Source organism: Cyanistes caeruleus, chromosome 1 (genome assembly GCF_971803275.1).
Source record: "Cyanistes caeruleus chromosome 1, bCyaCae1.hap1.1, whole genome shotgun sequence".
Taxonomy (NCBI): Eukaryota; Metazoa; Chordata; class Aves; order Passeriformes; family Paridae; genus Cyanistes; species Cyanistes caeruleus.
This window is the reverse complement of record NC_141701.1, coordinates 77,804,361-77,828,844: the sequence shown is the minus strand read 5'-3', so window position 1 is coordinate 77,828,844 and position 24,484 is coordinate 77,804,361. Positions and strand designations below refer to the sequence as shown.

Below are 24,484 nucleotides of genomic sequence, written 5' to 3'. Positions count from 1 at the left end.
TTTATTTCAATGTGACCAGGCCACTTTGTGATGGTTATTAACAAGTGCTTTTTTTGCCAGTTTATTACTTTTCTGGATTGCTCTGTTGCATAACAACTTTTAGCATGATATTGGTTTGCTTACAGAGAATAAGGCAGATTTGTGAAGGCAAATAGGTCTCTGCTACAAGACATCTTGAGGTAAACTGCAGCAAGACCTACCTCTCTTCTGAGGCTTATGCAAACTCTTCAAGGACTTGATGCATTTAAAAAATGCAACCTATAAATCCTTTTGTAACACACCAAAATGGTAAGGCTACCTAGCTGCTTTATATACTTATGTTTTTTATAGCTGATGCTTCCCTTTTCTGGGAAGAAATCTGGTTGCAAGATTGCAGAAAGAAGCCAGAACATTCTCACACAGTGGGCAGCAAAACAGGGTGATCCAAATTGGAAAAGAAAATAAAATAGTAAGACAGAAAAAGAAAAGTACTTTTCAGGCATTCAAAATGAGGCAGAACAGCATACTGGTGTGTTCCTTCCAGTAAGTGTGACAATAAACATTTACTCTTTTTAAAAAAAAAAATGTGTCAATGGTGTTACATATTGGCATTGATGAAGAAGAACTTCAATGGGTATGGGTTGACATGTGGCCCCATACTAAATAAAGACAGATTTAACTTGTTCACATAAAATACAGTTTAAGGCTTGGATAAGTAACAACAGAAGTTTTAAATAATCAGTGAATCGAGAAATGCAAAAGAGCATGTCTACATCCTACTCACACAAGATATGCAGAGCACATCACAGGGGGCACCTGCTTTGAAATTTAGACTTAGCCCTTATCAGAGAGTCCATGGAGTCATTATTTTGACAGCTTCCTCATCTGACAGATATTCTCTTGTATCTTTTCCCAGAAGAACTCCTTTGAACCAGTAGATTAACATGGCAACAATACAAAGCACTAGACAAGTTTCAAGAGTTATACCAACTTGTATAAGGAATATACATTCTGTGCTCTGTAATCTGTGTCTGTGTCTGTTTTTTGATCCATGCAATGGAGTATGCTGCTATATGTGCCAAACCTAACTAGTGTGTCCTGGATGACCAGAAGCCTTTCTTTGTATTAGTTTATATCACAGGGACACATAACTTACCTGCATGTCATGGACAACTTCCTTCACATTTCATTATCTCCTGCAACCTCCAAATCACTGAAAGCCACCTTTCACTGACTACTTAGAATCTACTAATAAGTTGTCAAAATAAGAACAGTAATAACAATAAAAGTCAGACTGCTCACTCCTCCACACCAGTGTTTATATATCTTTTCTGAAAGAATAAAACATTAAAAAAAAACCAAAGTAAAAGTCTGTGAAGTCTTAAAAACAGACCTTCTTTTAAAAGTTACAGATAAAATTATTATATATATATATACTATATATATATATATATTTCAAGTATACTTGAAATACTTCAGTGCAATGCCTGATTTTCTGCAATGGACTATTTAATACTGTCACTTAAATGCAATGTCTCTTGAAACCTTCCTCCTTGAAACAACCTGGTTTCTATGCCATGGCATCCTGTAAGCCTCCAGCAGACTCCCCTGAAGTGCAGTCTTCTGACAACTAACACTCCTCTACCATTTGGGTTTTTTTTGGTAAAATTTTCTGTATGTCCACTTTAAAAGAATGAGTAGTTTAAAGGACAAAATTTAAACTCTTGAAACCTCAAATGCTGTACAAAGTGCTAGCCAACTTTGAAAAAGTCTGTAGACAAGGAATTTTTGGCCTCAAAGTCCCTATAAAATAGAAGACACAGTTTCCAGAGAAGAATGAAAAATAAAGAGATAAACCCTGTACACACTGAGGTTCCAGACCAGTGTAGAACTTCTGAGAAATGTAAAAAATCTTTAAGTGTGGGACTAACCAAAATCATAGCATCATAGAAAGATTTTAATTGGAAGGGACCTTACCAACTCTTGCCTAGGGCAGGGACACTTTCACTAGACCAGGAAGCTCAAAGACCTCCTCAGCCTGACTGTGAACATTTCCCTGAATGGGGCAGCCACGATCTCTGTGGGCAACATAAATTTGTGCTTTTAGGCTTCAATAGATAAAAAGTTAAGAGCATAATCCATTAATTGATAATTTTGCATTGAATATACTTTCATAATGAATCATCCCTGAAGTGAAATAGCCAATACAAAGTCTTTCACTGAATAGGAATGTTTATAAGAAAGAGTAAATACAAGTAAAAGTCTCCTTGTTCTTGCCTACAGTGAATATAGTTCTAAAAATAATTTCAATGGCTTCCAAACTACTTCATAAATTACACTACACTAAGAGCCTTTATAATATTTGTAGCAGGTAGAGCAACTATTCTTTCTGCACCACCAAACAATATTCAAAGCTAGTTTTCCTGCTTTGCTGGTTTTGACAAGCAGGCCATGAAAGAGATTTGCAAGACAATACACAAAATCAGGGAACTGCAGAGTTATTTCAGTATCCCTAATTACAGTGCAGTGCTGGAAAGGCAAGGACTGTCAATGCTTTTCTTCACAGAACTCAACTATTTATCAGCTGAAAAAAAAGACCTTATTATAGCAAAAGTCAACTGGATAATTACAAGTACCTCCAACACCTGAATAGTAAAATATCTCATGTATATTTCATATGAAAAATATATTCAATTATACTATTATTTCTGGTAAATCTGCATGAGAAAACAAGGTTTGAATTTCAAATTAAAGGACTGATCTAAAACACACCAAAACTGATATAATGTATGGGAACTCCGTAAGGTCCAATGAGAAGACCATGAATTGAAAGTAGTTTGTCACTTATTTCTTAAAGGAGAAAACTTAAAGGTTGCTCAGCTGTACTGCCTTAATAGTGAAACATATTCCCATTATGCTTGCTCATAACAGCATTATCATGAGCTTTTATGTTTAGCTATTGCTCCAGACAGGCCTGTGAATATCCCAAGAGGTGGTACATTCTTCATGGCTGTGGAGAGTAGACAGCTGTGAACTTCTTTCTATACAGCATGTCATTGCACACGTCTGGGTAGCTGTATAGTAGGGGTGTTGGAGCAAATCTGCTGACTGTCTGTGAGCTCTGTTTTTGCTGCCTAGTCCCTTGCCATGAATTTGGGAAAGGAGGTAGGCACAGTACAGCAAGGTAAGTTTCAAAACAAAGTGGTTAAACAAAAGTCAGGAAATGGTACAATAAAGTTTTAGAGTCATATAGAGCAGGAGAATTACAATTGTCTTAAAATGAGTGAAGGCCTTCAGCCAGGCTCTATAGTGAATGCACAAATATGTTTTCATATTTGTGAGGAATAATAGTAAGTTCAGAGGATGACATTATTGCTATAGTCCTTACTGTACTCCAAGGTTAATGTACAATTTATACACGAACATCAGTTTTCAAAAGAAATACTGCTAAGTCATTACCAATAGAATTAAATGTTATGAACAATCTTGAGAAATAAATAAATAGATCAATAAATAGTTTCTGGGAAAAAAAAAGAATTATTGTTTATGTTCATTTGAAAAGCTGATTCTGTTGCCATTAATCATGAGATTTTTCCCACCTCATGGCTATCAGTGAACAACAAAAGAGAGAGACACTGCAAACATGAGTGTGGACAGGTGGACCTAGGTAAAGCTGAATTTCTCCCACTAGGCCTGCCTTCTTTATAAAAGAAAAAAATAAAACTTTATATAAATATAAAATAATCTTTATCTCTAAATATTATAAATTTTTTCTTGTACTTATTCTATTTCTTCCTTGGTGACATGGGTTGTTGAAGAATAAACATAGCACTACAGGAAAGCAGAAAACTATTAATTCCATGTGAACCTTTTGTAACATGCTTTTTCGAGTAGTTAAAAACAGATCATACTTTTTTCTTCATCAGAGTGGAGGAACCTATAGTAAAATTGTTTTAAGAAAAAAAAGAATCAAGAAGATGATAAAAGCTTTTGCAAATGCAAGGAGCAAGTGAAAAAGAGATAAAGGAAAAAAAAGAAGTCCTTTGTTCCTTCAATCTTGAAGTTATAGCAAAGCCCAGATCACTGGCTGCTGTAGAGTTTGTTTAGGAAAATTCTCCTGCCACATTCTTCAGACATGTATTATCCCAGTTGCTTCTTCTTGCAGAAAGATGATTAAGATGATTAAGAAAGAGAGGTTTTAATGCTGTAATACTCACAAGTCTGTAACAATTATTGTCCCCTTTTCATTTTGAAATGCTGCTATCTTCAATCTCTATAGCATAAGTCACAGATGTTTTTTATACTTTATTGGACAGAGAAAACTATTGAGGTTCCCTCAGACCTTCTTCAGTTCTTCTCTAGCCACAGAAAATGCTGAATTGAAGTCTTTGTCAATTTGGTGCAATATTTTTGTTGGTTTTTTAATGTATAAAATAGTAAGAGAATAACTAACTTTCTATAAGAGAAAATCTTTGGACTGTGTACTCAGCCTGGGATTTATGTTCCAGTTTTTGTTTCTGTGAGAATGAGACAGGATGTTTCCCATGTAGGAAAGAAGTGTGGGTATGTGAGGTGGGCTAACCTTGGCTGGAAGCCAGGTGCACACCAAAACACTCAAAAACTCTTTCTCAGCTGAAAAGGGAAGATATAACTAAAGGCTTGTGGATTGAGATAAGGAGTGATCACTCACCAATAACTGCCATGGGCAAAACTGACTCTACTTGGGGAAGTTAATTGAATTTATCAGCAATCAAATTCAAGCAGGATAATAGAAATATAAATAGATCTTAAAACACATTTGCCCCACCCCTCTTTTCTTCTCAGGCTCAGCTTCAATCTCTCTACCTCTGTTTCCCATGGAGGAGGGAAATGGGGGACATATTGTCTTGTCCACTTCCCTCCGATGGGAGACAGTCTTCCACAAACTGCTTCAGTGTGGCTCCCTTCCACAGGGTGCAGCCCTTCAGGAATAGAATGCTCCAGTGAGGGTCCCCCACAGGGTCAGAGGTCCTGCCAGAAAGCCTGTTAACATCCTGGGCTCTTCTCCACTGGGTCACAGGTGCTGACATGAGCCTGATGCTGCACAGGCTTTCCACAGGGTCACAGTGTCCTTCAGGTACATCCACCTGGTTCTGTGTGGAGTCCTCCACTGGCTGCAGGTGGATCTCTGCTCCCTCATGGACCTCCACAGGCTGCAGGGGCACAGTTACCTCACCAGAGTCTGCACCACAGGCTGCAAGGGAATGTCATCTCTGGTGGCTGGAGCCCCTTCTCCCTTCCTTCTCTACTGATCTGGCTGTCTGCAGAGCTAGTTCTCCCACATATTCTCACTCTTCCAGCTGCTGTTGTGCAGAATATTTTTTTCTTCTTAAATCACAGAAGGGCCACTAGCATCACTGTTATGCTGCTCCCCTGAAAAACTCAGCTTTGGAGCTTGTTGATATTGTTTCTAAAGAACTTTCCCAGGACAGTAACTATAAACATAGAGATGTGTACATTCTTTCTGATACATGACTTGTAATGGACATTTCTCATGGCCAGTGCAGTTGGGAAAGTGTTATCCTGACCATCCAATCCCTGGCTGTGGTCAGGAGCCTATAAATCCTGGGAGGAGAAATAAACTCTCTCTTCCTTTCATCACACCTCGAGCTGTGTCCATGTGATCTATTCATCTCCAGCGGCAACATCTGGTGACCCCTGACGTGTGTTGAAGGTGATGTTGCAAGGCATTCTCTGTCAAGTCTGTAGATATGGATGCTTTTGGGTTCTCTCCTACAGAGGCCCTGGTTGTAAGGCTGTGGCGTGCTGCTTTTGATGGGGCACAGACTGATGTTTCGGATGCTGACTTTTGGCAATTGTATACTTATGGAAGAGCTGAAGGGTTTTCCCTGTGGTTGTGGCGCTTCTTTCTAAGGCAGCTTGGGACGCATTAGGCGATTCCCTGATTGAGGCTCTGGTGGTATATTGGAACCCTGTCTGGTCCGGCTGCTGGGGATCTGGCAATGGTGCGACCGCATTCTGAGGAGTTGTACGTCCTCTTATGCCAGATCGAGAGCTGCTTCCTCTGCCCTGGGTGAGAGGTCTGGCTCTGGCTCCTGCTCTGTGGGAGCAGGGTGGGGCTCTCCCTCTCCCCTGGTGGCACGGAGCCGGGGGGCGGCTGTGTCTCGAGCACGGTCCCGAGGTCAGCACCCCCGGGATTGCCGGGGCCCCCAGTGGGTTGAACGGGGGTGCCGCGGAACCGGGGGGTGTAACCCCACCTTGGCCAGTGCCCTGGCAATGGAACCCCGGAGCAGGGTCGCCTCCTTCGTGTTCCAGAGCGATGAGGGGCTGCTGGAACAGGGGGCGGAGCCACCTCTAGGGGATGCCTCAGGGACGGTCCCATGTCTCTGCTGCGGCTGGGCTGTGCCCTACTGTGCCGGTGGGGAACTGGATGGGCCCAGGCTCCACGCCATCGGCTGCACACGCGCAGGCTGTTCCAGTGGAGGAGCGGCTGGCGCTGCTTTTTGGACCTTTCACCCCTGAAAAAGCACTGGGCATCACTGTTCACCTAGGGGACATTGATTCGGATTTCCTGGGGTGCATTTCTGCCATGGGTTCCACACTCCTGCCTCCTGTTCCTATCCCTGTGGTATGGATGCTAGCTTTGGAACAGGCTGCAGAGAGCTGCAGAAACTGCAGGCCCATGGCCTCTCAGTCCTGCCTGAGAAGCTAGCCTGGGAACTTCATAGGAGGATTTCAAAACAATCCTCAGAGACAGAAAACAACTGCCAGGTGCTGTTTGTCTGTCCTCTTGTTTTCCTTGCAGGAGAAAGTCAGGGGGGTGGTGAGCCCCACTGACCAATGATGGTGATGTAGCACTTTGCTAACCAATAAGAGTTTCCTTTCTGTACTTTCCACGTATCTGTCTATAAGACAGGGCTGAAGCAATAAACTAGAGGAATTCTCCTGTTGTAACTCCCTTGAGAGTCCATGTCGTTCTTTATCGCCATTCCCAATCAGAACGACACTGTGAGACCCAGATTTGCTCATCCTGTGCCTTTTGAGTCTTGTGTTTGCAGAGCTGAGAACCAGCTGCGAAGAGATGGTGGCTTCGGGTTTCCTGGACCTCCCTGGGTTCACGGACTGCTGTTCTGACAGCCAGGGATCATCCTGAACGGGTCTGCACCCTGTCCATCCTTGGTGAGATGCTGTCAGAGATTAGCTTCCGTGGGCTTTTTGACACTGGCATGGACATCACGATTGTCAGGTTTGCCGATGGGCCCCGGAGTGACCCTTGGACCTGATGCTGACACATTCTGTGCAAAGAAGAACTTGAGACTGACTCTTTGTTCAGCATTTTCTGTTGTCCTCTCTCATGATAGACTAGACACCCTCCGTGACATGATGCAGGAACAGTTGGATCATGGTGATCTGGAGTTTCAACCAGTCCCTGGGACATTCCTGTTTTCTGTATCAAGAAGAAGTCTGGGAAATGGAGGTTGCTACAATACCTCCAGAAAGTTCATGCTATGATGGAAAGCATGGGGATGTGGCATGCTAGCATGCCTTCACCTACCATCCTTCCTGCTGACTGGCTAGTCCTCATTGTGGATCTGAAGAATTGTTTTTACAATTCCTTTGCATCCTGATGACAGACCGAAATTTGCCTTTCTGGTGCCAGCTATCATTAATGCTGAGCCCACACAGAGATATCAATGGAGATTTTGCTGTAAGGCGTGCAAAAATTTGCTGGCATTTGCCGATGATACGGGGCTCTAGCCCTCTCTGGAGTTTGCGAGCAGTTTCCTGCTGCTTGTCTCTATCCTTATATGGATGATGTCCTGGTGGCTACGCCCATCCAGGATGAACTGCAGCGGATACAGCCTCAGCTGTTCCCTGCCTTGCCTTCTCATGAGCTGCAAGTGACTCCAGAAACAACCTCCCTGAGGTTATTTGAGGGTCAAAATAATTTTTGGGACATACAGTCCCGCAACAGGAGGTGCAATTTTTTTCATTCAGTGCAGACACTGAATGAATGATGTCCAGATATTGATGGATTTTCACATGGTTGTGTCCCCATATGGGACTGACCACAACACAACTGTCTCCCTGGTTTGGTTTGTTAAAGGGGGACTGCGATTTAAAGTCACTTCTGACACTGACCCCAGAGGCACAGCAGGTGCTGGAGGAGGTTATGTGAGCAGTTTCTCATCAAGTTTATCACATTAATCTTTCCATTGATGTCGTTGTTTTTTCATTACCACTCCAGATTTGCATTCCACAGGTATCATTGGCCAATGAAATGATGAATGGTCCAATCCTTTGTATGTCTTGGAAGGGGTTTCTCCTGCCCCATCAGTCACGGACAGTGGCAAACTTTATTGAACTTTCTTTGTGGCCCAAACATAGTCAGGGCCTGTGTAAGGACCCACTGTCTTTACTGATGCTTCGTGGAGGACTGGAAAGGCCATTGGGACCTGGAAGGAAGGATCTAAGTGGCAAGTTTTGAAGAGTCATGAGGCTGGATCAGCCCAATGGGTGGAATTACGGGCTGCTGTCATGGCATTTCAGAAGTTTTCCCAGGCACCTTTCAATATGGCCATGGATTCTGCCTCTGTGACCAAATTGAGAGCCATCCACTAGCAGGTGTTGATGTTTTCACTTTAATTTTTTGTTGTTTTTTTGTGTAATAGCAAAAGGGTGAGATAGCACCCTGAAATTACAGCCTTCTTATTGTATGGAGTATTGTATTTTCCTATTATTTATCCTTTTGATTGTTTAGAATGTTGCTAGCTTCTTTGTTCATTTTTCTTTTCTTTTTTGTTAAAACCGAAAAACTCAGCTTTGGAGCTTGTTGATATTGTTTCTAAGGAACTTTCCCAGGACAGTAACTATAAACATAGAGATGTGTACATTCTTTCTGATACACATCTTGTGATGGACATCTCTCATGGCCAGTGCAGTTGGGAAAGTGTTATCCTGACCATCCAATCCCTGGCTGTGGTCAGAAACCTATAAATCCTGGAAGAAGAAATAAACTCTCTCTTCCTTTCACCACACCTCGAGCTGTGTCCATGTGATCTATTCATCTCCAGCAGCAACATTGTGCCATCTCTGTCTTGGAGCCAGCTGGCATTTGGCTTCATGGGACTGAGGTAGCTTTTGGCATCTTCTCGTAGAAGCCACCCTTGTAGCCATCCATTATCAAAACCTTGCCACACAAGCCCAATATAGTACAAATCATTATTGTGAAAAAAGTGTCTAACCTTACATCCAAAATATGTAGTCACCCTGGATGAGTTAGTACTTTGCCATTCTACAAACACTGATAGCTCATCATGTACTTGAACACTTTTAGACTGATTAATTCATGTCTGTGTGCCTCTCCTTGTTTTATGAACAAGCACACATGGAAATGTGGAGAAAGTATCTTCATTCTTCTTAGAAACTATTTATATATAGCAAATATTTGAAGCAATAATATTGATTTCTAAAGTTCTAGTTTGAGAAAAGTTACAAACCTTTTAGAAAAGTTCAGCTTTCATTCTTTGCAATTGAAGATAAACATCTGAAATGTATTTTGGTTTTGTTCCTTTAAATTTAGTTTGAAGAACCTCTATTTAAATATCCTGACTTAAGTGAAAAGTGTGCCAAACCATGCTGAGAAAGCACTGATTGTCCAATATTCATTGCTGCTAGCAAATGCACACTACAACATCAATTCTACTCCATTTTAGCAGAATCTTAATGACAACTTCTACAGCTGCAGAGATGTTGAGGCTGAATGGCCTGTAGCAGGATTCAGATCCTCTACAGCACTCAGATATACTGACAGAACTATTCCTTGCTTTAGAAAACTGATGTGCTATAGAAGTCTGGCTAACAAATTTTCAAAAGTATGCTCCATTTGTTGAGTTCTACCTGCCATAGAGAAGAAAGGTTTAAACTTCATCTAATTTATTAAGGTGCCATTCATGGTACCAGAATTATATTGCTATTTCCTATTGCTATTTCCTATACTGGAAATGCCATTTCCTATGATTGTGAAATAAGATTACTTTTTTTTTTTTTTTTTACTACCTTTTAAATGTTACTTGAAAGTCGTTTAGTTAAATGATCCCATATCACTCCTACAGCATTCTTCTGATGAATCTGCCTGCTCATAGATTGGAGGTTCATATTCTTCAATGGGTAAAAAACTTGCTGGATGGCCAGGCCCAGTGAAATGATGGTGAAATGGAGTTAAACCCATTGGTGGCTAGTCACAAGAGGTGTTACCTAGGGCTAAGTACTGGGGCCAGTCCTATTCAGTATCTTTATCAATTATATGAATGAGAGCCTCAAGTGCACCTTCTAAGATAAACATGAACAGCTAAAAAAATACCTATGCCTATACTAAGCTACCCTAATTCAAAATTATCATGTTACTATTTACCTCCTGAAATAGCTGAAAATAACCCTTTGGACACAACTGAAAGTGTTAGACTGTCTCATTTTATATGTGTATAATTTTCATCATAATTATCTTAAATTGAATGAAAGTATAATTTAAATTTGCACAGAAGGAAACATACAAGTTGAATTAGAGAAAAGAACACGTATCAGTTAAGAAATCTACTTGAAATTATTCCCCTAAATTAATATGCCCCATGAACTTCTAACACTAGAGACTTTTGATTATTTTGCCTTTCTACTAAAAAAAATAAAAGTAGGTATATTCACAAGTATGGTAACAGCCTAAGGAAAGAATTCTTTCCTCTTTCACTCTGCTTCTTGAGTCTGTAACTGAGGAACAAGACATGACAGAAAAGACCAAAATCTATGTGAAAACAGACTACATAAAATAGCACAAAATAAAATGTACAATTGCTTAACATGAAACCTTCTGTTAGAAAATTTATTAAGAAAACCACAAGAACTTTTTATTAGTCTCGCTAAATGTCATTTATGACTGAAGAATAAAGATATAGATGGAACCCCATTTTACTGGAACAAGACAATATCATCTATACAATTTTCATGGCTTAACCTCAACCAGAAAACAAACCCCATGGAGCTGTTTTCTCATTCCCCACCAACTGTGTGGGGGAAAGAATCAGAGGGATAAAGATGAGAAAACTCATGAATTGAGATAAAGACCATTTAAAAAGTAAAGCAAAAGCCACACACACAAACATAGCAAAGAGATTGGATGAATATATTCATCCCTTCGCATGGGCAGGTGAGTGTTCAGCCATCTCCAGGAGAGCAGGGCCCACTCACACACAGGGGAAGGCAAATACCATCACTCCATGCATCCCCCACTTCCTTCCTCTCCCCCAGCTTTGTATACTGAATATGACAGTTCTGCAATAACCCTTAGGTCACTTGGGGCCAGCTGTCTTGCCCGTGTCCCCTCCCAGTTCACACCAAACTTCCTCTCTTGCAGGATAGTACAAGAAACAGAAACAGTCTTGATTCAATGTAATCCCTGCTCAGCAATAACAAAATCATATCTTTATTATATCTTTATTATCAGTAAATAATATAATAATATAATAAAATTATTTTTCTGTTTACAGAAAAAATTCAAAACATGTCCCCTTAGTTGCTACTGTGAAGCAAACTAACTCCATCCCAGCCAAAACCAGCACAACAATGTAATGTGTAATGCTAGCATTGCCTGCTTGTCTTTTGAAGTCATAAAATCACGGAATGGTTTGGCTCCGAAAGGACTTTAAAGATCATCTAATTCAAATTCCCCTTCCATGGAGAGGACCTTTCACAAGACCAGGTTGTTCTGAGCCCCATCTGACCCAGCCTTGAAATTTCAGGGATGGGTCATCCACCACTTTTCTGGGCAGCATGTCAACTTCTACTGCTTTTGGTACAATGGATTATTTTCAAATACTTGGGTACAAGTAATTCATATGTAGTGGTCAGATCATAGAAATGCATTTTTTCCAATCAAGCCATTTCTCAAGGGAGAGACTGAAAAATTTAAGAGAAATTTAAAACCTAATAAGCTTAATTACTTTTAAACATATTAACAGATATAATTTCAGAGAGTTCTGTAGAAATTAAAGCACAGAGTACTGTTAGAATGTGATGTTTAAACTTTGAACCATGATAAGGATCATGATCCTTCATCAAAGTAAATATTTGTTCTTTGCAACCTTCCAGATAGAAAAAGAGTAAGGAAACATAAGGACTCACTCTTTCAAAACTCAAAGATCTGTGAACAATGTTGGGCTTTCTCCCAACTCTCCTGTTGTTCAGCCTCTTATTTACATGGCATGATTTTTAGGTGCTTAACAAATATATGTTACTGTGAGAGATTAAGAAAGAGAGTACTTGTCTTACTGTAAAAGCATAGTAAAATATATTGTTTTCCTCTCAGATCTTAAATGGAAAAAACACTGCAACTTGCTTATGTTTGAAATTCTGCAATTATATCTCAAGAATTTCAACAATTATATAGACAGACTTTGTTTACATTTTCAAAATACAGCATCCATTATTTTGAGACCTTAATTCAAATTAAATGTACAATGAAAATACTGCAGTAAGGGAGCTACTGGGTTTGTTTAATTCATCTTTGTACCTGGAAAGTATAAGCAGCTTACTTAATCTGCCACACACTTAAGGCAAATTTATTGTTTCTCAGGGAGTTTCTTAATTATACAGTTCTCAAATTTTAAATGACAAAATAACTTGACTAAGACTTTTGTGTGGCTGCCATTTTTTATCCATCTCTCAGGAGGAGCAAACCCCCATGAACATTAAGGAATTATTCTCTCAAGTTGCAAAGAAGTATTTGAACATCCATAATAAAGCCAAGTCTGTCACTCCAGCTGAGAACAAAGCTTTGCAAGCTTCAGAATTGCCACAGGGACACACTTCTTTTGAGGATCAAGTCCAAAGTGACACTCAAGATTATATGTCTCCTGTGGGACAGTGGTGATTGCTTTGCTTTTTCTTTTTTTGCCTTTATTTTTCTCTCCTCCACCTTGCAGGGATGCTGCACTTAAAAAGTTGGGGTTTTTTTGTTTATTTCCATGTCTCATTGGGAATAGGAAATCATGGCCATTCCTTTTCCTCTTTCCTCTCCCTCTCCACAAATTCAAGCTAACTCACATAGGCTTTTTTGTGTTTGAAGATGTTTTTATTTTGACTCAAAAAACCTAACCAAGTAGAACTGATACCCTTGGGCATAATGAAAGGTTTATTTTCATAAGTAAAGACATGAAGTTATTTTATCTGTTTAAAGAACAAGGTTGTGTATAGGTTAAGACTAACAATGCCATAAGAATAAACATGAAGGGTACACTCCCACCCAGAACAAAAAAAACAAAACATAACAATATCCAAAGACTGTGATTAAAAGATGTTCTTTAGCTGCATGAGAAGCCACAGCCTGCAATAGGGAAAAAAACAGAAACATAGTGGATGAATTTAATTTCTTAAATGACTCTTTTGGCTTCATGTTACAGCAGAATAAATTCATCTATCTCCTTGACAATCACTCATATCTCTAATGTAAATTAATTTTTAATTCTTTTTTACGATTTACCTAGGAAATAAAGTCAGGATTTTTTCATATAAGATGAACAATAATTTCACACTTAACCTAGATGGCAAGAATTACGGTAAATTGGACCTTTTTTTTCCTAATGAAAAATTATTAAGCAGGAAACACAGTGCAGTAAATCTACTTTACAGGTTGCTTTCTCAGACATAGCAGAAGTTTGACTGCATCTCACAGGTCCCAGATCCCACCCTGCGAACTATTACATCAAATTCAGCAGAACTTTTCTGGTTCATGTTACTCAGAGACTACTCTCTTCACTTATTTCTCTACATTTTCTGCTACCTTCAGTTGAAAGAAAGTGGAAAATACCTATTTTGTCAGCCATTAATGTCACAGTAACAAATTTCATTTGTGAGTGTTTAACAGAAGGAATGAGTTAGAGTCGGCATGGAACACTTTTAAATATAACAGTAGTTGTGAACATAATCACAAAAATCACAAAAATTATACTAAACCCAGGGTGTTCTACTGAGGCTTGAAAGTTGTTAAAAGGTATAAAAGAAATACTTTTGATAATTTCCCTCATTCATATTTTCTTAAGCATGTAACGGGGACATATAAGCTCTCAATATTTATGCAAGATAAATGCAGATTAATCCTTCAGTGCTCATGCTCTCAACAGCAAAAAAGCACAACACCACTTAAGGGAGGGAGGGAGGGAGGCAGGAAGGCAGGAAGGCAGAAGGCAGGAAGGCAGGAAGGCAAGAAGGCAGGAAGGCAGGAAGGCAGGAAGGCAGGAAGGCAGGCAGGAAGGAAGGAAGGAAATAGTTATATGTGGTCTCTTAAAATTTAAGCTTAACAATACTTTTGAAACTGAAGCTGAAATATTTTTGATGACTCTCTATCTTCAATCTTTTAATAATCTCATCATTTACTGTATGTTCTCCAACCCCACAGTAGTTGTCATTTGCTTGACTTCTTATTTATGACACATATGAACAATTCAGAGTAACTCAATAAAAGTGACAGAGGTATCCTAAATGTACACCAAGTGTCACACTTCTCAGGTTCTTCCTTTGGAGTACTAGGACCCTGGAAATGGATCAATTACATTTTCAGCACATTGAAACTGATTTTCTTTCAACATCTTTCAAGTTTTATCCCTTTTTTGCTGCTGGTCATTCTGTCTCTGTAAAAGCTTATGTTAGCCTGCCGACTTCCATTCAGGCTTTGAGCACTTAGAGTTTCTATTCCCTTTTCTTGTCCACAGTTGTGCTACAAGAGGATAAACTTCACCCAGGCCCTCATTTGAGTGCATCTAAGACCAGATGCAATCTTTTCCTTCAATAGCTCTGTGAGTTGCCAGATTTGGATCATTTCTACTTTGGGGCCTGGGAGATGACTACCCAAATAAGGAGCTTCTCATGGTAGACTCTGCTCTTAAGTGAGTGACAACAAGGGGATATCTAGGGTTTTCACCTGTAATAGCATAACTAGAATATTCATTCAGTTGTCACTGTGTAACAGTGATTAGACAGGCCACACTCTAGAGCATTCAAGCCTTAGTAGACTTAAATGATCCTCTACCTTGAATTTGCAAGGCAGGGTGTAGGCAAAAGACCAGGCTGCAGAGGCAACCTTTCATTCTATGTTCTGGATCCTTGGAGCTGCAAAGCCAGTCTAGGGATCTACTATTTCACAAAATACATGGCAACACTTTCCAGGACTTCATTCTGCATTATTGCTGATTTTGTGGATAAAACCAGCTTTATCATTTAAGTTCATTTGGCAAGCTGGAGTACTGCTGCTTCTTGATTAATTTATTCAGGGAAGAAAGGGTCCCTAAACAATCTGTCCGTACACTGTACAGTCATCGATCCCACTTGTAATCTCCTTAAGATGTCTCTCTATTCAGCTATTCATACTTAATTCTCAACAGATTCTGCTGACAGACACTCATCCTTGCTCATCAAGTTCATGAGCCCTCTTAATCTGCACACTTTTAATAGGAACTTTGAGATGTTTCATAGGCTTGGGGTTATTCATTATTGAAACATGGAGTTAATTGGGCAGATCTCAAATGCACAGGAGACAGGAGGGATTACAATTGCAAAACTAAGTGTTGCACTTCTTGGTGACACTTTTGTTCTCTATTCTTCAACAGATAACTAAGAATCCCATTTATTATGTGTGTTTCCTAAGATGTCTAGAGTTTCTACAGTTATTACTTAACAGTGTAACTCACTGTATTTTACAGAAATTCTTGCCTCCTAGAAAGTGACAATTTCCTCTCTTACTAGCATACTCAAAAGGGCTCTTCTTAAACCACTAATATCAGTTTGCAAAAAAATTACATCTTTAGAGTATATACCATGATGTTGCAAATGTGGGGGTTTTTAAGTCCTCTCTCTTTACTTGAACCCAAGTAAGGAAGAAACACACAATCTGTGCAAGGTGTTACTCAGAAGCACCTCTCTTTTAGAATCCATTCTTGAACATATACTTTACTTTGTTTTGTACTTCCCCACAAGGTAGTTCTCTCATGATAAAGCTTGCAGCCAGAAGCTGAAAGCAATTAAAGGATAGATCTATTTCCTATCATAAACTGAATTTTAAGGTGCCATAAATCAAAACAGGAGTAGTATTGATGCCATTTGGGTTTTGTCTTTTATTCTTTTGTATGTTCTCTGTATTCTTAACACATATATTTGTGACTCTGTCACCTATTGTATTAGTGACTAGTTTTCCCAATACTTTTCCATGGCCTTTCCCTAAGCAGAAAGAGAAATCAAATTCCAGAAATCCAAGCCCTGGTGGGGTACCTGGTGGTGCTATCTTGGTTCTTCCTGGGAACTCTTCGAAACACATACTCATGGACAAAGTACAGCTAGTGTCAAGGTGGGGACTCCAGAGAAGGGGTTTGAACTGGGGAAGAATTGCATCACCACTTGTCCTCCTAATTGGTGCTTTTTATCAATTATGCTAATTTCCTAAAACCTATGAAAATGTACTCACCCCTGGGGGAAGTGGGCTTTTGTGGACATCTTTCCATAACTGCTCCTGAAAGCCTTCAAATCATTAAAGATCCCCTTTCATATTAACTCCTTAGTAGGATTATCTTGAGTTTCTTTTCCAGGTTGGAGAATAGGCAACAGTACAGAAACAAAAACATTGATGCTAAGTTACCAGACTTTTCAGAGTTAACTGCCTCTTCTAACTCAGGTTATGAGTATTAAATGTATTATGCCCTGAACAAAAAGGGATCATGATTAAATTTAGACTGTTAAAAAAAACTCTTTGCATATTATCTGCAAAGTAAGTTCTACCAAACAGTAAAAATTCATTTCTCAAAATAAAAATATCAAAGACAAATGCTTAATGAGGCAGTTTGAAATCAAATGAGAAGTCAGGGATGAAAAGGTCAGCTGCCTTGTTTGTTTTTAAATGTCTCAAGCAAGAAGAATTCTGTATTATTCCTTAGGAGATAAGTACATTGTCATTCAAACCTTTTCTTATTAACTCTAACTGTAATCTTATTTTATAATCCTTTAATTATAAAACTTACAGTCAACAAGGCAATGCTATGCATGTATAACATCCTTCTAAGGACATTAGGGATCAATATTCCTTAATCCAGTGCCACCCCAGAGTGACTAATTATAACCATGCCTGTTTTCTGTCAAGAGCCAGTGGTAGGTACACATATTTATCCCATTAAAAACTAAGTAAACTTACCAGACTGATATAGAATGAAAGGCCGCATGCAAGTTTAAAACACATTTCCCACTGTGAGGTAATATACCAGTGGGAAAGAAGAAAGGCTTTCCAGGATGGAAGCTCAGTGTTAGCCCAGTAAATTGAGCAACTGGATCCTTCAGTAACAAAGATGAATCTGGATACTTAACAGAAACAATTTAATATAATCAGGCTGTCTCTTACAGTAGGACAGAAAAGATTAAACTTCAGAAGGAAATGTTCTCTTGAAGTTCTGAAAGAACTCACAGGGGGACTGGTAGCATGAACTAACATGTTTCATTAAACAAGAGTAAGCTAAGCCAATCCTAGAAATCAGAAAAGTTAACAGAGGGCAAATTGCAAGCATTTTTACTCAGGATATCTGGTAGAAACAGTCTGCTGGAAAAAAACAGAGACTTCCAAGTAGGCTGTCTGCAACAAATGGGAACTCAGGTTTAGGGTTTGCACACAGACTAGGCTATGGTTCTATTAAGAATCTGCGCCAATGTGGAAATGTGTTCCAAAAACAAGCTAACATCAGGAATCTGCTGCAGGTAAGTGGAGATCATTGCCAAAATTCAACTGATCAGAAGAACAATAAAAACAGATGTGAAAGTGTAGCATTAATCCCAGGAGGATACCTCAGTTTACATGACTCACAGTCACAGTGGAGTGTGAATTTGAGAGGATTTCACATTAAAATTCTGTCGTCCTCAGGCTTTCCACGAGTCTGAACAGCACAAGTAGTAAGATGGTGGGCCAATGAAAGAAACTGTTCTAATATAGTCAATTCAATAGTTTCATGAAACCTTCTAAGAAAACAGGTCACATCTATGATGAAAAAGTCAAAATCTATTGACTTGTTCACTAAAATTGTGGTCAGAGTCTTACATATAAAAAATATCTTTCTTTAAACATGAACTAGTCAATCCACTTGACAAAGGCTGTAAAAAACACCTGGGGACTAAGATGTTCACACACTTTATATCATATTATTTCTAGCATTTCAAGTGTCATAGTACACGTACCCTATGCTGTCATTTTAATGTCAGTTTATAACAGTTCTTGTTGGACTAGAAGATATTTAAAGATCAGGAACCATCTTTGTTGGTATCACACAGTAGTGCAAACATTCTCAGTGGGTTCCTTTAAGAACAAACAGTATAAGCAGCAGCATCAGAAGATTTTTACACTAATAATAACTACTGACACAATTCCCCATCTGACACAAAACCAGTCATTTAGACAAAAAAAGAAAAAATGAAAATCGTGAAACTGTATTTGAAAGCTTAAACGGTTTAAGACAAATTAAGCATTATTTCCCTATTTATATTTCTGTGAGCACTTTCAAAATGCCACTTTCAGTTAGTAAATCCAAATTTTATACAATTTTCCTTTTAGCATCTTGTTGCCTTTTTCCAGCCTGTAAATGAAACGCAATCCGACTAAGAAGTTAATATGGAAGGGGATCTTTAATGATCTGAAGGCTTTCAGGAGCAGTTATGGAAAGATGTCCACAAAAGCCCACTTCCCCCAGGGGTGAGTACATTTTCATAGGTTTTAGGAAATTAGCATAATTGATAAAAAGCACCAATTAGGAGGACAAGTGGTGATGCAATTCCTCCCCATTTCAAGCCCCTTCTCTGGAGTCCCCACCTTGACACTAGCTGTACCTTGACCAGGAGAATGTATCTTGAAAAGTTGTTCTCAACCTTGGTTCCCAGGAAGAACCAAGATAGCACTAGGGTGTTGCACCTCCCAGGGCTTGGATTTCTGGAATTTGTTTTCTCTTTCTATTTAGGGAAAGTATTGGGAAAACTAGTCACTAATACAATAGGTGACTGAGTTACAAATATATGTGTTAAGAATACAGAGAACATACAAAAGAATAAAAGGCATAAACCAAGTGGTATCTGTCTCTATCCTGAATCTTAAATCTAGAAATTAATGACTAACACAAAATATTGCTATGTTCACAATGGTAAAGATTGACATGCTCCTATTGCCTGAGTTAAGAGAATTTTAAAATAATCATCACACTCTTTTTCTCCTCTCTTGGCATCAGTTCAAGGCCATAATTATAAAGTTACATAAGGGTTTAGCTTGGCCCCATAGAGTCAGTTGAAGATTCTGGTTAGTCATTTTATCTAATTGGATAACACTAATAATACCTAAATTTGGGGGTGCTTTATCAAAATTATTAACCCACAAAATCATTGGCATTTCAAAAATTAATCTTTGATTTTAAGGTCATTATGAATGGAAGACTGGGATTTCTTTGACTGTCAATATGCATACACAATTTAGTTGTAATGAGCTCAGATTCTTCCTTAAGAAAGACAGGAATTGAAATAAAAGGAATTTTCTGATTTCATTTACCTTTATAACATTGTCCATTCAAATTTTGACTTGATGTGTCTTATGTTTTTATGTCTAAATAAATACTCCAAAGGACAGAAACAATTATGAAAAGAATTAAAGAAGATATACTATCCTTCATCAGCTGAAAACCTAATGTGCCATTTTTAATGCAGTTTTACATGTGCATGACAAAAGCTGCAGTTTATGAAATGTGAACCTCAGCACTTCATGGATTTGTTGACTTCTCATTACTAAGAGACACGGTGATGAAGACAGGAAATATTGGCAGCAAGCTTCCAATCATGTTAAGACTTGGACGCAGAAGACAACTGTTGGCTCCCTCTCATCATTCCAATTTAACCACAACCATCTGATTGAAGAATCTGGATTGGACAACAGAAAAACAAGGTCCTGAAATTCAGCTGAAATAAGAGTATTAACAGGACAAACTCCTTTTTTTGTTGCACACCATGTATGTTCTTGAATTTTAAACTGAATACTTGCTTATGAGTTATACATAGGAATTAAACACATGTTGAAAACAACACCGTTAGCAGTTCTAATATTGGAAGGGGGAATAATTATGAGGTGCCATATGAACAATATATATATAGAGACAATGTGAATGACCACTCAGATTATGTCTGATTTAGATGGTATAAAATGAAACTTAGACAAGATTAAGATTTAGTACACAAGACCATTGGGACTAGTTTAATTTTTAAATTCCAAGTGCTCATGGATTTAAATAAGTCACCCCATTTCTTCATGATTCGGGATGTCCTGGATAAAAGGGTTTATAATTCTGTCTGTTTTCATGAAGAACTCTGAAATAAGTCAGATGTAGAAAACCTCTACATTCTATAACTTAAATGCTTTTTGCTTCCATGATTTTGATCATTTCCCTGACCTCATTTTTTGCGAACCAGAATATTCTGCAGGAAAGAAGCTGCACAGTTTCATTAAACATTTTGTAAAGAAACACCCATTTTGTTTTGTATATATGTTTCTCCTGATTTTTCTCAGGTTCACTTACGATCGTATTCAAAGACCCGGCGGGATTATTTTTTTACAAGATATATAGATGGAGATACATTGTCTCCAAATGTGGAGCAGATGGTCAGTAGGAAAATCTCCTCTTTTGCATCAGGATGGGAGCAGATTATTTCAGTAAATACATGAGAAATTTTCTGCCACTGAAGTCTGTCTCATGGATCTCAGTTGGGCTCTGCTCCATGAGAACAGAACTCCAAGCTACCTGAGACCTACTGAAAGTATCTTAGTAAGAAATAGCATTTCTCACATATTTTTGACATCAAACTACTTACTGTGAGTTGCTAATTCATGACATTAGTTGGGTCCTAAGTAAGATTTCCCTTGCTTTGGTGAAACCATGGGTACAAACTATCCAACATCCATCTGTTTTTACCCCTGCCCCATTACGCCTGATATACTCAGCATCTGATAACTTGTCCCTACATCACACAACCCTCCACCCTGTCATGGGGTGGCTTTAACTTTAAGATAGCATTGGGAGCTAAGGAAAGTTGAAGCTGCTGGTGGCTGATGGGAGTCTTTCCTCCTGACCAATTATCAGTCATTTCTAAGAATTGACAGCAGTTTTGACCACTAAAAAGTGAGATCAACCTGTGAACACCTCCTTAAGATGTAAAGTCAAAGCACTCTTGTCCTCTTTGTTTCCTGGCTGTGAAATGTGATGTTGCTGTGACTGAATTCACCAGAGACTGCCGAGTAAAGAAAAGAAAAAAAGCTCTTGACCTGCGGCGTGCTGAGCCAGTGACCACACTCTCCAGAGCAGCCATGAAGAATCTTCCATCGCAGACAGCTCCAGCTGCTGCTCCGGCAGAGATCACAGAACCATCTACAAAGCCTGGGCAAGATTTTAACCCTTTCATTACCCAGATGAGACTTGCAGATTAATCCCTTTATCCAGAGAGAGAAAAAGAGAGTAATCAACATGTAAAGAGACTTTATAAACCATCAGAGACAGTGAAGAAAAGAAGCTTCAGAAAAGGTAGAGAATAAGGAGATGCTTTATAAGCTGAAATATTTTTCTGTTAAAGCTATGGAGATAGACAATAAGGTCTTGAAAAAACTCCTTTAATTCATGACAGAGTATATAGGGAGGAATAGAGTGTTCAAAGGGTGGATTTTGAGTAAAAAGTAGAGTAATTGTGATACAGTGAAGTGCTGGAACAGAGTGAAGTGAAAATTTGAAGCCTGGAGGGGCAATGAGAAAACTGATTTCCAGCGAAGCTCACAAAGACAGATGAAGCTTTGAATAACTCATGCTTAAAATGACATCCCTAGACTCATGACCCATACACACCTCAGAGTGATGTGAAATGGGAGGAGTGAATTCTGATGACCGGATTTCTGGGCAACTGGCATCAGAAAAATAGAAAGCTATAATAAAAATAGTTTTCTTGTGAAAAATTCTATAGATTAGCAGAAAGAGACTCCTGTTTCTCTACAAAGACTGATGAAAAGACTGTAGCAGGAATTGGGACTGTTTTAACCACTAAAGTTCTGAAGATTTTTTGTCTCTGTTGTCATGTGAACAAAGGAATGGTGGGTAGTAGGGGATAAAAAAGGCTTTCTGGAAGTTTATTCTGGTGTTCTTATTCTTGTAGTTTGTTAATAAACTTTCTTTATTCCTTTTTAAGTTTTAAGCCTGTTTTGCTCTTGCTCTAATCCATATCTCACAGCAAGAAATAAGTAATTTTTTAGTTACTGTTTTAAAACCACGACACACACACAAGATGCTTCGGCCTTCCCTTTCATATACACTCAAATTTGTTTATTCAGAGGCCTCCAAAGTGAAAGATCTTCAACCTGAACTCCACCAAGAGGGGTTTTTCCTCTGCCTCAGAGCAAATTTGTACTGAAGCAGATCTAGAAATTCATATAATATTGCAATCACTGTAATTTCAGGAATGTGCACATTATGGAATAGGGCTATAAAGCTGGACTTAAATTGAGACTTCTGTGCAAGCTGATCTTCGCTAATATATTACATGTCAAATAAACCTTAAGATCATAATTTTGAAGACAGATCACATATGATTGCAAAATTTTCTACTGGTATTTCTAGAAGTATCTTTGTAAAGTAACCAAACAACCATGCTCTTTTCACCCTGATTTCTTTTTTAATAAAATGATTGATGAGGTGTCAGTAAGAGAAGGGATGGGTATCTGACTTAAACCAACTTGCTCCAATTTACACAGGACATAAAAAAAAAAAATACAAGAGAATTTTTGACTTAGCAATCTTAGAAAAAAATCCAAAGACATCAGGCATGTAGCTGATATTGTTGCCCGAACTACTTTTGATGGATGTGTTCAGTCACATAACCAAGTAAACATTCCCTTCCCACACACCTCCCCAACTGTGGGAACCTAATTAGATGGGAAAGATCATACCTGATCCAGGCTCCTGAACAGAGGGAATAAACCTGAAGCCCTTGGGAGGCGGGGTGTGGGTGGGATGCTAGTAAAGTCATGCTACCTTAGACTTAAAAGATCAAAACCCTGTCCTATGGCTGTGATTGGATTTCTTTACCCTCAGATATCCCTTTACATTCTGAAGCTCGTCACACCTCTGGGTCTTTGGAAGGAGCCCCTTGGACCATGGGGTCTCTCTATGAACATTAAAATCTATCCTGGGGCTATCCATGGAATCTGTCCCTCTATTATTTCCATGCCACCCAGTTGGACTGGTCCCAGATCACAGTGAGCTGACTGTAATACCCAACAGATTAATTATTCTAAAATTATTTGTGTATGTATAATATAAACAGAATACAGACATTTCAGATGTGAAAATCTATGTTACACCTCACTAAAGTTCCTGCATCCTTCTTGGAAGGGAAACATGGCAAAACTTACTCTCTAATAAACCTGATGTCTACAAGAACAATTAGAGTTTGGAGTAAGGTCAATTTGGAAGAACAGGATGCCGACAGCACAATTTATTTGTGTTGCTGGTAGAGAACTACAGAATGAAATCATTATTTCCTGTCCTGAATACACTGGTAATATTATTTTTCATTCTTCCCTAGCTTCCAAAAATAGAATCCTTGTGTAGGCTAAGTGTACCTCTGATTCCTCTGATTCCAAAAACCCACTGCTAGTACGGTTGATTCAGTCACAGCCTAAGAGTTCACAGTCCTTAATACAGGTTGTGCTGATTTTGCATTAATTGACATTTGGTGAGGAGGGAAGAAGCCTCCCACAGAAATGATTTTTCTGAGAGAAGCTGCTGAGAGCTTCCTCTGTGCCTGGTAGAAACCAATACCTGGCTAGCTCTGAGAACTGACAACCTATTAAAGCCTTTAGAATCTGGGTCTACCTTTGTGAATTCCACATTTTTAAGACAGACAAGCCTGGGAAATCTCTCTCTTGCTTCTGGCCGTGAAGAGGTAACCGGGTGCCGGTCAGGCTGGCCCCTGCGGCCTGGTGGGGCTGGGCCAGACCCCAGGGGTGGCCAGGAGGGGGATGGGAGGCCATGGGGCCCCAGTTGAGGCTGGGCCAGGCCATGGCTGTCACATCTTGTCTGTCACTGAGCCCTCCCCATCCCTCAGCCAGGTCTGAGCTGGGGTCTGCCAGGCCCCGGGAACTACTCTGGTCTGGGCCAGGCCCCCTCCACTGCAGCCTGCAGGGCCCGAGGCTGTTGGGCAGAGGGAGGGGAAGCCATCACAGATGACATTGAAAGAAACAGGGGATGGAGAGCAGCCATGTGTCCAGAGCGGCTTCCACCATTCTGGCCCCCTGAGATCTTGGCACAGGCCCAGCACGGCCTGAAATCCATCACTATGACTGCTTCAGCCACTGCCTGGCAGAAACCATCATGGCCATCCACAGGCCCCAGGTGAGATATTAACTCTTTCACTGCACAGA

General features: G+C 39.4%; 1 long non-coding RNA gene across 1 annotated transcript in view; it reads right to left on the bottom strand.

Annotated features, from left to right (window-relative positions):
• The window catches only part of LOC147655641 (uncharacterized), a 37,502-nt gene extending 13,452 nt beyond the window's left edge, over positions 1 to 24,050 (bottom strand). Inside the window, exon 1 of the long non-coding RNA XR_015289538.1 lies at positions 23,937 to 24,050. This is a non-coding gene — a long non-coding RNA (uncharacterized LOC147655641). The remainder of the gene's footprint in view (positions 1 to 23,936) is intronic.
• Between the last annotated feature and the right edge of the window lie 434 nt (positions 24,051 to 24,484).